Source organism: Mytilus galloprovincialis, chromosome 13, assembly GCF_965363235.1.
Source record: "Mytilus galloprovincialis chromosome 13, xbMytGall1.hap1.1, whole genome shotgun sequence".
NCBI classification, from domain to species: domain Eukaryota; kingdom Metazoa; phylum Mollusca; class Bivalvia; order Mytilida; family Mytilidae; genus Mytilus; species Mytilus galloprovincialis.
The window spans coordinates 25,067,560-25,083,650 of NC_134850.1; the positions used below are offsets into that span (position 1 = coordinate 25,067,560).

Sequence of the window (16,091 nt, forward strand, 5' to 3'; positions counted from 1 at the left end):
ATATGGATCACGAAAAACATGCAGGGACGACAGCAGAGAGTGAAGAGAACTTTCTTTTTGCAAGACACTTTCCGTGAACACAATTTGATATGAAGACAATTTTTTTGTTTCAGTTTTTTTTTTTGAAGTTTTCAACATGAGGCATTTGCCTCAATGTAGTTACGGCCCTGACTAACAGAACTGTATTAACTTAATGATACATGTACATCAAGTTCCAGCACCTCACCAAGCACCCTTGCCTTGCATACTGAGATGGCAAACTGGTGTGGCGTAGGTTCATATCGTTTAATTCAACGTTTGTTTGGTTATTTTTTAAGGATCGTTGTAAAATTATATCTAAATCTTTGTTAAAATACGATTTTAAATTGTTCAATTCTTTCTATTTCATAATTTTGTCAAAGTCTTACTTTTTAAAGTTTTAAATTTTACAGAAAAAATGAATATTCCAATTTGATTTGAAGAAAATCTTTTTGAACTGTCATGACATGGTGTTGCAAAGCTGATTACAGGTAACTATAACATACAGTAATTTTCCATTACGACAGTGCGTGTATTCTCGGGTGTGTATAACGTATAGTTTTCTAGAAAACATCCTGTCTACGTGTGGTTCATTCAACCTATGCCAACATTTTGAAATTTAGGTATAAAATTGTGTGAAAAAATGTTGGCATAGGTTGAATAATTTGTTACAGATTAAGTGTTATAAAAACATAAATTAATTAGGGGCTAATCAATCTACATCCAGTTTAAACGTAGCATTGATGTTTACTCAATATACAATTTCTTTTACAGATTCAGATTCAGATTCAATATTTTATTAAAGTCTCACCACTTGTATAACATTATACATTCCAATAAACATAATAAAACATTTCGTATAACATGAAATATTGGATAACATTTATAAAACATATTGTATATTAAAACTAACAGTAAAATATCATTTAGCTTAAATACTAAAACATATACAAGTGCCATTCTATTAAGAATTATGAGAGACTAATATTAAAGGATTAATTATATACAAAATTTATACAATTTTAAAACTACATATATCTAAGATTTAAAATATATCATCAGCTATATACAAATAAAAAATTTGTTCTTCTACATAAAATGTTATAGCAGGTTTTAGCAACTACCTGATATAGTTCTTCGTTTCTGAATAAAAATATAAACTTTTCGTCAATAGACAAGTTATAAAATTGATCGTTATGTTTTACAGCTTCACTATACAATATATTTCGAAGGTCTGCATATAAAGGACATAAGTAAATACATGTTTTTCGTCTTCAATTTCATTTTTACACATAAAACAACATCTTTCATTTATTGGTTTATTCTCATAACGTCCTGTTTCTATTTTAAGTGGCGCAACACCACATCTAAATTTTGCATAAGCACTTCTAAATTTAATAGACATATTTTGTTTTAAATATAACTCTGTACAATATTGAGATTTATATAGCTTATAAGTACGAAGCTTGTTACCATTACTCTGTGACAAAATTTTTGTTTGCCATTCTACAATATATTTATTAAATAAAACATTTTCAATTTCTCGAACAATATTCTTATGCAGCACAAAATCAAGTACTAGTGAAAATGTAGGTAATTGTGTGTGTTGAGGATCTCTATTTCACAAAGGAATAAGTTTAAAATTAGTAAAATGAAATAATGGGGGGGGGGGAAGGATTTTATGAATTTTTATTTAAGGAACAATCATCTAGTCATATTGAATATCTATGAGTGTCATTTTCATGAATAATAAAGAAATATATGATAAAATATTGAATTTTATGTAAAATAGATTCCTTCAAATAAAATGGCATACACCACTATTGAAACTCATGAATTTCATAGATACTGACTCATGCATGCCAAGAAATTGCCTCCGTTGAAATTCTGCAAACACCCCATAGAGCAAATTACATGGATGATTAATATTGACCATTTGGTATATGGCTGTGTTCTAAGCGACACGTACATGAAGGTCATAAATTAATTTCTTCAATGAAATCAAATCTTTAGCTACTAATGACTGCCGTAGGGGGTCGGCCGGAATTTTTAGCGAGGATTTCTTGGCATGGAGTAACAGATAGAAAATTCAGGGTTAGAATTCATAGAACAGAAAAGGGGCAGTGTCAAATATTTCATGTATATTTTGAACACGGAGAGAATTTACCTGCACCTTTTGCCAAAAAAAACCTTTCTTTTTCTTATTTGAGCCCAATCTAATTAAAAACCGATCTGTCATCGCTCCTGTTTCTGATATGTCGCGCGACATATCAGAAACAGGAGCAATGAGAGATCGGTTTTTAATTAGATTGATTTGAGCCTTCCGACTTTATGTTTCGAATTGTAGTTTCACTTTCCATATTCAGTATTTATTCAAATGTAAGCTCCATGTCCACATGGTAAAAATCACGTGATGCAGGAATATTATATCTTGGAGTTAAGACTATTTCTTTCTTTTCGGGCGGAGACTCCAAGCAAACAACATGCATGTGTATAACGGCACTGTAGATTTTCGTATTAAATAAAGAAAGTTGCCGGTACGGTACATGAATAGATTGGTTAGAAAGCAAGTTTTTAATTTTAATTAGATTCGAAAGCTTAATTCGAGGGTTGAAAATAGAGAGCACAAATAAACGGGGTGGGGGTCCACAGGGAATATTTGTATCTTATGAACTCTATATTTGAAAGGGTTATTTTTTTATGTAATTAAAAAAGAGAAAAACAAATATAGGACAAATTGTGATTGGTCTTTCTTCCTTTCTCCCATGCCAAGAAATCGCCTCCGTTGAAATTCTGCAAACACCCCATAGAGCAAATTACATGGATGATTAATATTGACCATTTGGTATATGGCTGTGTTCTAAGCGACACGTACATGAAGGTCATAAATTAATTTCTTCAATGAAATCAAATCTTTAGCTACTAATGACTGCCGTAGGGGGTCGACCGGAATTTTTAGCGAGGATTTCTTAGCATGAAAATATCTATTTTAAATGTTCACTATTAATTCCAACACATTCAGAGAATAAGACAAATTTCACTAATATGATTGCCTCAAAAGTCATACTGTAAGATATGAATTGAAGCTGCATCTGCACAAGCAGCTGGTGTCATGTTGTTATCCTTTAGTAAAAAAAAACGAGACATATGGATCCTACATTCCGTCGACGTCGGCGGTGGCGGCGTCCACAAATATTCACTCTGTGGTTAAAGTTTTTGAAATTTTAATAATAACTTTCTTAAACTATTCTGAAATTTTAATAATAACTTTCTTAAACTATTCTGGATTTCAACCAAACTTGGACAGAAGCTTTTTTATGATCATAAGATAGTATCCAGAAGTATTTTTTGTACAACAAAAAATCCATTTTTTCTGTATTTTTCTTATAAAAGGACTAAGTTTTTCTGCCAGGAAACATTACATTCGCTCTGTGGTTAAAGTTTTAAAAATTTGAATAACTTTCTTCAACTAATCATGGATTTGTACCAAACTTAAACAGAAGCTTGTTTATGATCATTAGATACATTGTAGTATCCAGAACTAAATTTTGTAAAACAAAAAAGCCATTTTTTCCCGTATTTTACCTATAAAAGGACTTAGTTTTTCTGCCAGGATACAATACATTCACTCTATTGTTAAAGTTTTTAAAATTTTAATAACTTTTTTATACTATCCTGGATTTGTACCAAACTTGGACAGAAGCTCACAACTCAATATATAATGAATAAAAACAAACACAGAGTACTTGAATTTTCTAAACTACCCGTAAAACAAAGTAAATAAATAGTGTAATGTCCAACTGGAAAGTTGTTGCCTATAAATGAACCAAAAAAAATTTTTTTTTTTAATTTATTTAAAATTTTATATTGCAAAATTAATTTGATTTAGAAAAAAGTTTCTGTTGAAATATGTTATATTTGTATATTTTGTTGCTTGTTAAAGTATGTTTCATATTTAATACAACAAAATAATGAAAAAGAAATTAAAAAAATTGCACTATTGAAACATTTTTTGGTCTCTTTTTTCTCAAGTATTGTTATGTGATTAATTTTAGAAATTTAGTCTTATTTTATTTTTATAATAATTTAATATTTATTTCAACTCAATTTTGCTAGTATCAAGTGTTCTTTTTTACAATTTTTGTCTCTTTAGAATTTGATTATAATTCCATTTTTTACTACAACACAATTTTGCAAATACTTTATTTTTGTTTGTGAATTTTTAAAGAGTAATATTTAGTGCTTAAATATACTGACTGTATTTTACCTTTTATTAATTAATAATTGTTATAACAACACCTATTGTATTTTGTTTGTAGGCATAGGTTGAATATATTTTTATCAAATGTTGGCATAGGTTGAAGACACCCTACGTGTAATACAGATTGATGACATTATACAACATTTCTTTGGTTAAATGTGATAAGGTATCTGTGTCCATTCCCTATTTCAACACCACTAATTTTTCGAAGAAAAAAAAAAAAAAAAATATATGAAATTAAGAAGAAAAGTAGCAAATATAAACTTCAGTAATTGCGCATTGAGTAAACATAATTCCAATATTGCATGAACAAATCCGTGAGAAAACGTATATATACATGTATGAATAAAGATGTGTTTTAAAAGACCTATTGGCATTATTTCACACTAGGACCTAAGATAACTAGAATTAAGCAATGGTTGATCCAGAAATTTTCATAAGTGGGGACTCATTGACTGCCTTAGAGGGGTCACGTCCAGTCATGCTTCCGTGATTCCCTATATAATCTACCATTTGTTTCCCAAGATTTAGGAGGGGGGCTGGTACACACATATATATATAAATATACCTCTGCGGCGGAGCCAGCCATTTGAAAAGAAGGGGGTCTCAACCCAGGACAAAAGGGGGAGGGGGTGGTTCCAACCATATGTCCCCATTCAAATACATTGATCGTTCAAAAAAAGGGGTGGTTCCAACCCCCGAAACCCTCCCCCTGGATCCGTCACTGATACCTAGTATGCATATAATTAAGAACAGCTTTGAATATATGCATATAAAATAATGGTACGTTTAAAAACCGTTCAGGATCTCCTGGTTGCACACAGGACATTAAGTAACTTAGGACATGTATATATAATAGTAAGAGTTCAGGGTATACATTCGATAACTAACATATTTTATAATTTTGTAATTTTTGTTTTGATAAAATCAGAGACATATAATACATGTATTGAGACATATATAATACATGTGTCTCTGAAAAAATCAAACCATCTTTAAAGAAGTTATTTCAGTTTGAATCGACTGTCTTTTGCATTAGAATTCCAAAACGTTAATGTTATTTACAAATGCCAAAACCTGCAAGAAAGAAACATTTATATTCGGTGGTTTTTACACTAAACGTTTTCGTAATTTGTTTTAAAAATATTAAAAAGTACATGTACATCGTTTTTTCAAGATTTGTATAGTAACTGGTTTAATTAAGTCCCCTTGATGAAATTTAAATTGCGAGACGCTAATTAATAAACTATGATCTATCTATCGGCATGCGTCGTTATTTGGGATACGTCACGGATGACCGATGGTCATATTCAATACGATATACCAATCATCATTTGAATTTGGGCAATTGATCTTTAATAATTAGGACTAATTGGTGATGGCAGAGAATAAGTCGCTGGTGATGGTTAAAAACATATAGAAGTAAACTTTGCAAAAAAAAAGGTTTTGCGGAAAAAAATATGAAAATATATGAATATGCTAAATAATATTTTTTTCCCGAAATAATAATTAAAGACGTATAGAAATGACAAATTTTCACAGTTGGGAAATTTTCAATTCAAGTTATTTCATTTTGAAAACGTTGAAAAATATAGATCTTATTATATGTTAAATGTGGGCCGCTTGGAGATCAACTTGTGAAACCCTGCATAATTAGGGTTTGTCTACTTTCGTCTTTTTATATTACCAAACATTCTATAATCAAGGATTTGTACAAGGCCTTGTTATAATGAATATTATCGCCAATATCACCATAATTAAATAAAGAACAGATACAATATTCGCCTAAAGAGTTTGCCATCTAACAATTCAAAATGAAATGTTGAGTCGAAACTGAGGTACCAAATCTATAAAAAGAATCACTATTTTAGTCGAAATTAAACTATATAATATTCTTTTTTTCAAAACCTGAAATAATTTAACATTAACTATAGAGAGCTTACATATGAAAATCTGTTTAAAAGTATGTGAGCGTAAATAAAATTTGTTTATTACCCCCCCCCTTTTTTTCCTTCTATAAAATTTAATTGTAAACGATTTTCGTTCTTAATTTGTGTTTGCTCATTAACTGGGGTTCATGCTGTCAAAAACAAAAAATGTCTCCTTGTGTAAAAGTTATTGATAAGAAAAAATTGAAGCTTCCAGAAGAATAACGGTACGTCTAAACACCGCTTGAAGGACCTCCTGATTGCACTCATGACATACGAAGTGCACTCAGGACCCTTTATAGTCATCGCACACAGGATGGATGCATATATTCTTTATACGCTTCTTATTTTAGAGTTAAATTTGGTAGAATTTGTAATTCTTAGAAAATAATAGGGGCACGTGTCACTGATTACACAACTACTGAGCCATGAATTATCCAATCAACAAAATTAATTGGATTATCTTTATTGTTGTTTTATACATTGTGTTGTTAGTACAGTGTGACCATGCGGGAAGTAATATTGTGACGTCTAGAATGAATATCACGATGTTTTAAGATTTTCGTCTTTTATTAAAATTTCGTTCCTTAAATTTTTAAGTTTTATTCTTAATTTTATTATCATGTCCTGGACCAGTAATTAATTCTTTGCACGAGTTTGAAAAGGGAAATAATTATAAATGTTCATACTTTAAAAGAATTTATATTAATTAAAGTTTTGTATATGGAATCCGTTCTAAACGGTAAAAGCCGTACTTTTCAAACAATCAAACTCATATACATGTAGTTAGATGTTATTTCTCATTTTTATCGAACTTGTCCAGGAATTTTATTTTTGAGTTATACGAATATTTTAAGAAATCCGTTTTTATTAAGTTTTTTTTCTCTAATTAAAGTCGTTTTGTCCAGTTTCACAAGCCTGAAACGAATTTCAATGCGAAAATAAATTCTGAAAATGAACTTGTCTCTGTTTTCGTCTCCGTTTTTATGAAAATTATGATATTTTATGTATAATTATTTCTAAAAAATATGTAAGTTAGATTGTAGTAGCGAGAAATTTAAAAAAAGAAGATGTGGTATGATTGCTAATGAGACAACTATCCACAAAAGACCAAAAATGACACAAACATTAACAAAGAAAGACTATTTCGAAGACAGTTTATTGACACGAAATCCGTTCAAACCACGACTAAGTCTTCGTGCACAGATTTCCGTTAAGGTTAAACTGAATATTGTACATAATTGTCTTCTCTTGTATAATGGTTTGTTGAGAATAAAGATATACAAATGTAATAAAATTTGATATTCAGTCAACATTGTGTTTGTTTAAAAACTTGATTTAGAGAGAGAGATAGAGAAAAGAATCACACTGAAAAACAAAAATTGAACTTGTTACAGAAAAAAAACGCAACTATAAAATAATTTTCTTTATTCGTGAACTGCAAAACACAACAAATTAATTTACCCGTCATCATGAAAAATAAACTGAAAAAGCACATCGAATGAGATATATGTTTTATTTTTTCTATATGCAAATTCATGTTAAAGGTAAAACTGAACTAAACAATACAATTCCTAAAAAACAATAAAGATAAGCCAATCAATTTTGTTGATTGGATAATTCATGGCTCAGTAGTTGTGTAATTAGTGACACGTGACCTCATTATTTTATAAGAATTAACATATCTATCTAAGTTCGATTCAGGCGCGGATCCAGAGGGTGGAGGGGGGTTCCGGGGGGGTTGGAACCCCCCTTTTTTTGGCCGATCAATGCATTTGAATGGGGACATGTAGTTGAACCCCCCTTTTTTTGCCCTGGGTTAGGACCCCCCCTTTTTAAAATGGCTGGATCCGCCCCTGCGATTTCAACTTCTACCAAAATTTAACTTTAAAATAAGAAGCGTATAACGAATATAAACATCCATCATGTGTGCAGATATGATTACGGTAATGGGTCCTGAGTGCACTTTGTATGTCCTGAGTGCACTCAGGAGGTCCTGAGCGGTTGTTTAGACGTACCCGAAGAATACATCATTTCCTGAACCTAAAATACATTTATCTGTAATTAAAGAAAATTCGCCTAAAACATTCTCTCATATATTTAAACAATTAATTGTAAAATAATTAATTCAACGTCGGACTTTCTGTCTGTTTACTAATACTTTTCTTGTTCAGTTTAGTTTATACCCATAATAGATGAACGGATATAAGTACTTTTTAGGAAAATTTACAACTCAAATTTTCAAAAACAAAATTCTACACTTTTTACCTGAATGTTTTTCTCTGTCTCGAAGCCGCAACCTTTGACCCCCAGTGGCGGATCCAAAGGGGGGGGGGGGGGTTCCGGGGGTGCGCACCCCCCCTTTATTTTTGCCGATCAATGCATTTTTTATCGGGACATATGTTTTGCACCCCCCCTTTGCCCTGTTTGCCCTGGGTTAGCACCCCCCTTTCGAAAATTCCTGCATCCGCCCCTGACCCCGTATCAAACGTAGCGACCAACACCTCACATGACGTATTCTCGATGTTGAGGTATTGACAATATACAATCACATTTATCACATGGGAGACTGCACACAAGAACAAGCAATATCGTTTACAGATGGATCATGCCTAGGGAACCCAGGACCCTGTGGAGCAGGTGCAATTATCTATGCTGAACACATGAAACCTGCTGCCAGATTACATAGACCTGTGGCACAAAGAGGATCCATCCTTCTAGCGGAACTCATAGCAATTCTCATGGTCCTAGAATACTGCATTACAGAAAACATTTACAATGCAATACAAAGAATCAAAATTTTCTCTGACAGTCAAAGCGCCGTGGGATTACTTACACTGAACTGGGCCCCAAACAGCTACATCTCCGTAATAAGAGAAATAAAAGAAAATATTGAACATCTTAGGCAAAAAGGACTCAATGTAATTGTAGCATGGACACCAGGACATGCCAACATAGTTGGTAATGATGAGGCTGACATCCTTGCAAAAACAGCGGCAGAGGAAGCAAAAGAATTACCACCGGAAAATAACGTCATAACACTACAGGACGTTAAACAAGCAGCATACAAAAGTACAGGAAATAAATGGCAGAGAAGATGGGAAATATCTGAGAGAGGCAGGGACCTTTATGAAAAAATACCAACTACAAAACACTCAATTATGTATGATTTCCCAACTAAAAGACATTTCAGTATATTCGCCCAACTAAGAACTGGCTATACAGAACTGAATTACTACAAGAACCGAGTAGGCCAAACCAACGCCATAGAGTCATGCAACTGTGGAGCACCTGAAACGCCTCAACATTTCCTTCTGGAGTGTCCCTACTATGAAAAAGAACGAGAAGATATGCTACACCAAATATCCAAAGAGGTCGGGGTCAGAAACTTGAATTTAGCTACTATGCTGACAAGACTGGACGGCGAAAACACAGAAGAGACAAAAGCCAAATTACAAACAGTGGCACATTACATTGACAGAACGGGCAGATTTAATACTGCTGTTCCTCAATCCCAATCTTAACCAGCGCATACCAAATTTAAAGCACAGAGAAGAAAATACATCGAGGAAAACGCACCAGAGAGTAAAACCGTACATTGGGACAATTCGTGCCAACAGGCCTTAAGATTGAGGATTGAGGAGCTCTTAGGTCCTTATGTTATTTTTTGACTATTTGCGGACCATAACATAAGGACCTAAGAGCTACGGTTCCGCAGCTAATGTCAGTGATGATCAGTGATGAACAGACAGTAGAAACATCAAAATATATATATTGACAGTTTTAGGCTTGACACATTTGTCAACTGTGTTATATTAGACATTGTATTGTTATGGCTTTAATTTGACTGATGTTTGTAATATAAACCTTAATTTCTACCCTAGAAACTTGACTTAATGACCCTCATATCTTCTTCCTTCATCAATCACATTTATCAATATACAGCAAGTAAGTAATTTGGTGTTGAATGCCAGTAGATCAGAATTTGTTAATTGAACTTTACCTGTTTAAGGGGCACTAGCTGCCAAATTCATGTTCTTCATCGATTTTAATAAAATTCACATAACGTGTATATAGTGTTGAATTGTTTATTAAAATGTTGCGCACAATCTTGGCTGATATGCATAAAACCATTATATTTCATGACACTGCATGAAAAAGAAATTGACTTATCGCATAATACCAAAACCAGAGACATATATATTGTATCTAATATCTCTGCCAGAACTAAAAAATAAACTACAGTAAGTCCACATACACATAAGAGGGTATGGATGTGAATTAACAGAATAGAGAACAAAGGACAAAGAAAAAAAAGGAATAAAGAATAGTGAAAGAAAGAGAATAATGGAAAAAAGTGTAAGTTATTAAAAATATAACTAAAACAAGAATGTGTCCCCAGTACACGGATGCCCCACTCGCACTATCATTTTCTATGTTCAGTGGACCGTGAAATTGGGGTAAGAACTCTAATTTGACATTAAAATTAGAAAGATCATACCATAAGGAATATATATACTAAGTTTCAGGTTGATTGGACTTCAACTTTATCAAAAACTACCTCGACCAAAAACTTTAACCTGAAACAGGACGAACGAACGGACGAACGAACGGAGGCACAGACCAGAAAACATAATGCCCCTCTACTATCGTAGGTGGGGCATAAAAAGAAGACAGAAAAAAAGACACCCCTCCGAGACGAGCCTTACATGCACTGTTATTACCCAAGGTTAATTTTACGGCGGCTCATTTTATTTTGGCTTAGAAATAAACATAATTGACAAGTTTCCTTCCCCTGCATTCTCGATCCCACATGTAAATAGCACGGTGATTTCAAAAAGACATTGATACATCATTACAACACTTGCCGTCAGTATTTGAATATATTGATTAAGAAGGTATAGAAGATTAATGCACGCACACTATTATCCACCACTGGCCTAAATAGTTAGTCCGCAAACAACGAGGGTCATAAAAACCCAGCACTTTGAACACAGCCACCGGCATGGTGTGAATCTGAAAGCTTCCCACTATCCATTTCTACCCATAGAAAACTTTTGCCTTTCATTTATCAAAAATGAAATATGTTGATATTAATGGTATATAAGAATTATTGGGGAATTCAAACCATTCCTATTGTAAGTGATAAAACTAAATTTATATCAGGGTGATTGAAATGAGGGAAAAAAGGGGGAATCAGGAGTTCTGGGCCCCCTGTTTGGGAAAAGAATTGGTTGATTATATATGGAATCACTGAGTCATGGCAGGAGCAGGCCCCTCTTAGGCAGTCGGTGGGCCCCACTTATGAAAAATTCTGGATCCACCACTGTGGTCATGGTGGTCTTCAGTTGTATTATCTTTAAAAAAAAAATTACACCTGTATAGTGTATATTCTTTAGTGTAAATCAAGGGAAAATGCTGTGAACTATCTGTGCATTGGGGCTTATTAAAAGGTATTTCGGGGGGGAAGAAAGAAGGGAGGGTGAGTCCATGGGAGGTTAATCCCCACCACTTTCAATTTGAGAATATGCTATTATATTGTAAACGGTCCAGATCCCCATCCCTAAACCATATATATTCTTGAATGGGACGATAAAACAAATCAAATGAAATTAAAAGGAGGTCTTTGGGGGTTACCCCACTCTGTTCAATTTGAGAATGTGCTATTATCTTGTGAACGATCCAGATCCCCACCCCTAAACCATATATATTCTTGTCGGGGACAATAAAATTAATAATGAAATAAAATAAAAGTGAAGTCCCACCCCCTCTAGTTTGAAAACTTGTAAACGGTCAAGATTCCCACCCCTAAACCATATTTATATATTCTTGTATAGAACAATAAAACAAATCAAAGGAAATATAGGGAGAGTTCATGGGGTTCACCCCCACCCCCACATGTTTGAGAAACTTTTAAATGGTTGAGATCCCCTGTCATCCAGTGGTTAGGTGAAAAAATTTCAGGATCCCTGATCCCCACCGTCAAACCATATATATTCTTGTATGAGACAATAAAACAAATCAAATGAATATAGGATCATCCCCTTTGTCTTGGGTTGGGAACCCCCCTTTTTAAAATGGCTGGATCCGCCCCGGCATACCATCTAGCTAGCTATAAAGGCTTTAAAAATATGAAATCAAACAAGGAAATTAACAGTGTAGGCAACTGTTTTGAATTTAAAAAAAAGTCTTTTACATATATATAACAATGTTAAATTTTTTGTGCATTTATTTTTGCTTATCGTATTTTCAATAATAGACAAAATTGCATGATTGAATATTGTAATTTAAGAAAAATCAGCATACATGATATAAAATGGGAAGTGGAAACTGGGAATTTGACAAAGAGACAACAACCCAATCAAAGAGCAGACAACGGCCGAAGGTCACCTATGGGTCTTCAATGCAGTGAGAAAAATTCGGCACTGGTCTTCAGCTCATAAATATGTATCAGAAATGAAAACGAGATACAGCTTTCAGTTGTATTAATAAAAACCTCACAATAAGTTCTGAATATCAGAATATACAGTATTGCAAGATTCTCTCAAAATGTACACATAGAGCTAAAAAACTGTCAGTGACTGTAAAATTAATCATGCTTACATTAAAGTCCATGGAGTCCATCTTAATATGCATACTCTCGTACAAAGGAATATAAGTATGCAATAGACATCAAGTTTTCAAAAATAAGAGTATCTATGCCATTAATTTACGACAAGATCTTAATCAAGTAATAATTTCGGTTTGTTTAAATATTTCGGAGGTTAGTATGACCTCCTCTTTGGTGATGATGTTTTCGTTTTAAAGTTGGGAAAATTGTTTGTACATGTACCAACAAAAATAAAAACACAAATTCAATCTAGAATTATGTTTTTATCATTTTTTTATGTTTAGGTTGTCAGCAAGATGAAAAAGGACAAGTATGCAGTTCAAAATTCAAAATGTGGATAAGTTGAGGTTCTAGGTCTTACCTTTGCAGATTTTCATATTTTGCATGAATGAATTCAAAGGTTATATGATGGACAGCAGAGAAAGAAAAAAACAACTTTTCAATTATCCTGCTCCTGGATAAATGTAAAACATCTTGTTTTTCGGTAAGTGTTATGCTCTGTTTTGATAGTGTTAGTGCATTCATCTTTCCAGTCTTTCCTCTAAATTGTAAGTTTTTGGTGAGTGTTCACCATGAATTTCAGTAAGTAACTTGTGGATTTACATGTATATACTCAAAATTTAGTACTAATATTAATGGGATTTTAGCATGACATCCTGCCAAATGCTTGTTAATCATGTTTATGTTCCAGAACAAACAAGTATTTGGACTGTACGCATACAGTCTGCCCAATTTTAAGAAGTTGGTCAAGTTTATTACAAACAAATGTACAGTACAGATCAACATAACTGAAATCTTTAATAGATTAATACAAAAAGTTTAATTGCAGTTAAAATAAAAACACAGGTTTGGTTGAGCTGGTACCAGACAGTACAAGTATACTTAAATGGTCTGACTGTACACATATGGTGGGACTGTAAGTTCTGGACCATAAAAGTAAGATCCGAATACTGATATGGTCTGGAACATTTATACATGTCTTAAAATTAATATCAAACACATTGGTGTTTTTGAACTTGGTAATAAGTTATGTGATAGAACTATAATGTTTTGGGATATCAAAATCAAAAATATCCCATTTTTACTTTTAATAAAGAAGAAGATTATTGATGTATGTTTAAATGTATATTAAAATGAGACAGCAAGCCAACAACACAAAAAAAAAAGGATAAAACATACATATTTTGTTTGTATCAATGTTACAATTTCCAATATGTTCAAGGTATTTTTTCATTGAAATAAAACACAAATTGAAATCTGTCTGAACTTCAAAAGCTTAAAGAAATATTGTTTCTGTTGTCTGCATTTTGTATAATATATTGCAAATTCTTGTGAATAATGGAATGTTATTATAGTTGTCTAAAGTTTTAACTTTTAACATTGATCTTTATACTGTAAAATTCATAAATTATTGCGTGCATTTATTATTGCGATTCTGTCATTTTAGACTTAAATGCGATTTTAAATTTTACGATTTTGAAAAATCCTGTTTAATCCATATAAAATATTTCATAATACGAGTTTAAATTATTGCGTTTACAACTCCGTTGCATTTTTCGCAATAAAAAAAAACTTGCATTAATTCCGAATTTACAGTATATATATATATATTATGTATATAACTTGGGAAAATACCCAAATTTTATAAAGAATAAATTAATTGATTGTTATATGGTATTAGAATAGGAAGATGTGGTATATTGCTAATTTGACAACCCTCCATCAGAGACCAAAGGATGTAGGCCGTTAGCAACTGATGACACTGGACAACCTTTAACAATCAGTAAAATCCATACTGCATAGCTATTTTTATTGAAAATCATATTATTGCTACATGTATGAAAACAATTTTGTATAATCCATTACTTTAGATTTTATTGGTTCTTTTTCAGAAGGATTGAAATTCACCACCTAAAATAAGACCAGAATAAATTCAAAGAAAAAAGTTGGATCAGTTATTATTTTCATCACTCAGTCAATGATTTGAAGTTCTTTTAAATTCAAAAAAATATTGAAACCACAATAATGTCAAAGTTCTGTGCTGAATGTCCAAAAAGTGGACTATACCATCAAACAATGCTGGATGATAAGAAACTATTAATGTTTTGTGTTGAGGGATATTGTGAAAAAAATAGATTTACTTTAAATAGCTACTAGTATGTTAAGCCTAACAATAGAGTTTTTATTGATTTCAAATGGCAAATAATTGTGTTTCAAGAAAGTATTCTATAATTCATGAATAAACATATATTGATACTTACATTATCTGCTTTGTTGATTAAAAGTTTAGTTTTGAACAGTTAAAGAACAATATGCTAAATTAACATTTCCCAAGAAAAAAAGATATTCAATTAAAAAGATTCATCTTATAATAATTTACTACCAAATAGAATACATTGTAACATACACATTACTGTTTATTTATATCTATATATTTACAATTAGAATCCCATAGGATTTTAATTTGTCCCATGGGATATTAAAAATCCCATGGGATTTTTTTTGTCCCATGGGACAACAAATATCCCATGGGACTACAATAATTCCATGGGACAAAAAAAAATCCCATGGGATTTAACCAAAATCCCATGGGATAATGGTAAATCCCATGGGATTTTGCCCTGTCCCATGGGATATTGAAAATCCCATGTTTTTATAATTCAAATTGCAAAATAAATATGAAAGTAACTGTAGAAAACCAATGAAATTATTGAATCCCATGTAATTCTGCACATTTTGGTTATATACATGATATTGTAGCTCTTGTTTGAGGCGGTGGCGGATTTGCAAATGAGTGTTTTGCAAATTAAAAGTGTCCAGTGTTTAAGGTTCGAAAAGACAGTCACTCTAGAATAGATCAGGAATTCGTCAAGTAGCGGTCCAATTGGTTGGAAAAAGGTTATGTAAAGATCGGCTGATCTGAATACAAATATTCGATCGGTCAGTACTCGATCATCTCGACCTATCTATGCTCGACTAATATCCGATTGTTTGATTATCAACGCCATCCTGTTTTATCTGTGGTTCAGATTAAACCGACTTATGCCCAATCGCTTCCTGATCACTGTAAATACTGTTATTTTTTTTTATACTAGACCAACTCGGCAAATACCAGGTCTCTACTCGACCAATTTCGTTCTAAATTCCGTCATACAAGAGCACACAGGACTGCTACAATATTCTATAAAAGGAGGTGCAGACCTGGTTAACTAGCATAACTTGCTTCCGCCAAGATATGTTGTGACTGCTTTTATTTTTTAAACTGTACAAATAA

The 16,091-nt window shown here is 32.5% G+C and overlaps 2 long non-coding RNA genes across 3 annotated transcripts in view; one reads left to right on the forward strand and one right to left on the reverse strand.

Moving 5' to 3' along the window:
• Positions 1-16,091, reverse strand: part of LOC143057751 (uncharacterized) — a 54,717-nt gene that overhangs the window by 23,218 nt on the left and 15,408 nt on the right. The window lies entirely within an intron of this gene.
• Positions 10,764-14,737, forward strand: LOC143057750 (uncharacterized). The gene is made up of 3 exons (XR_012972810.1): positions 10,764-11,105; positions 13,102-13,301; positions 14,710-14,737. It is a non-coding gene; the product is annotated as an uncharacterized LOC143057750 (long non-coding RNA).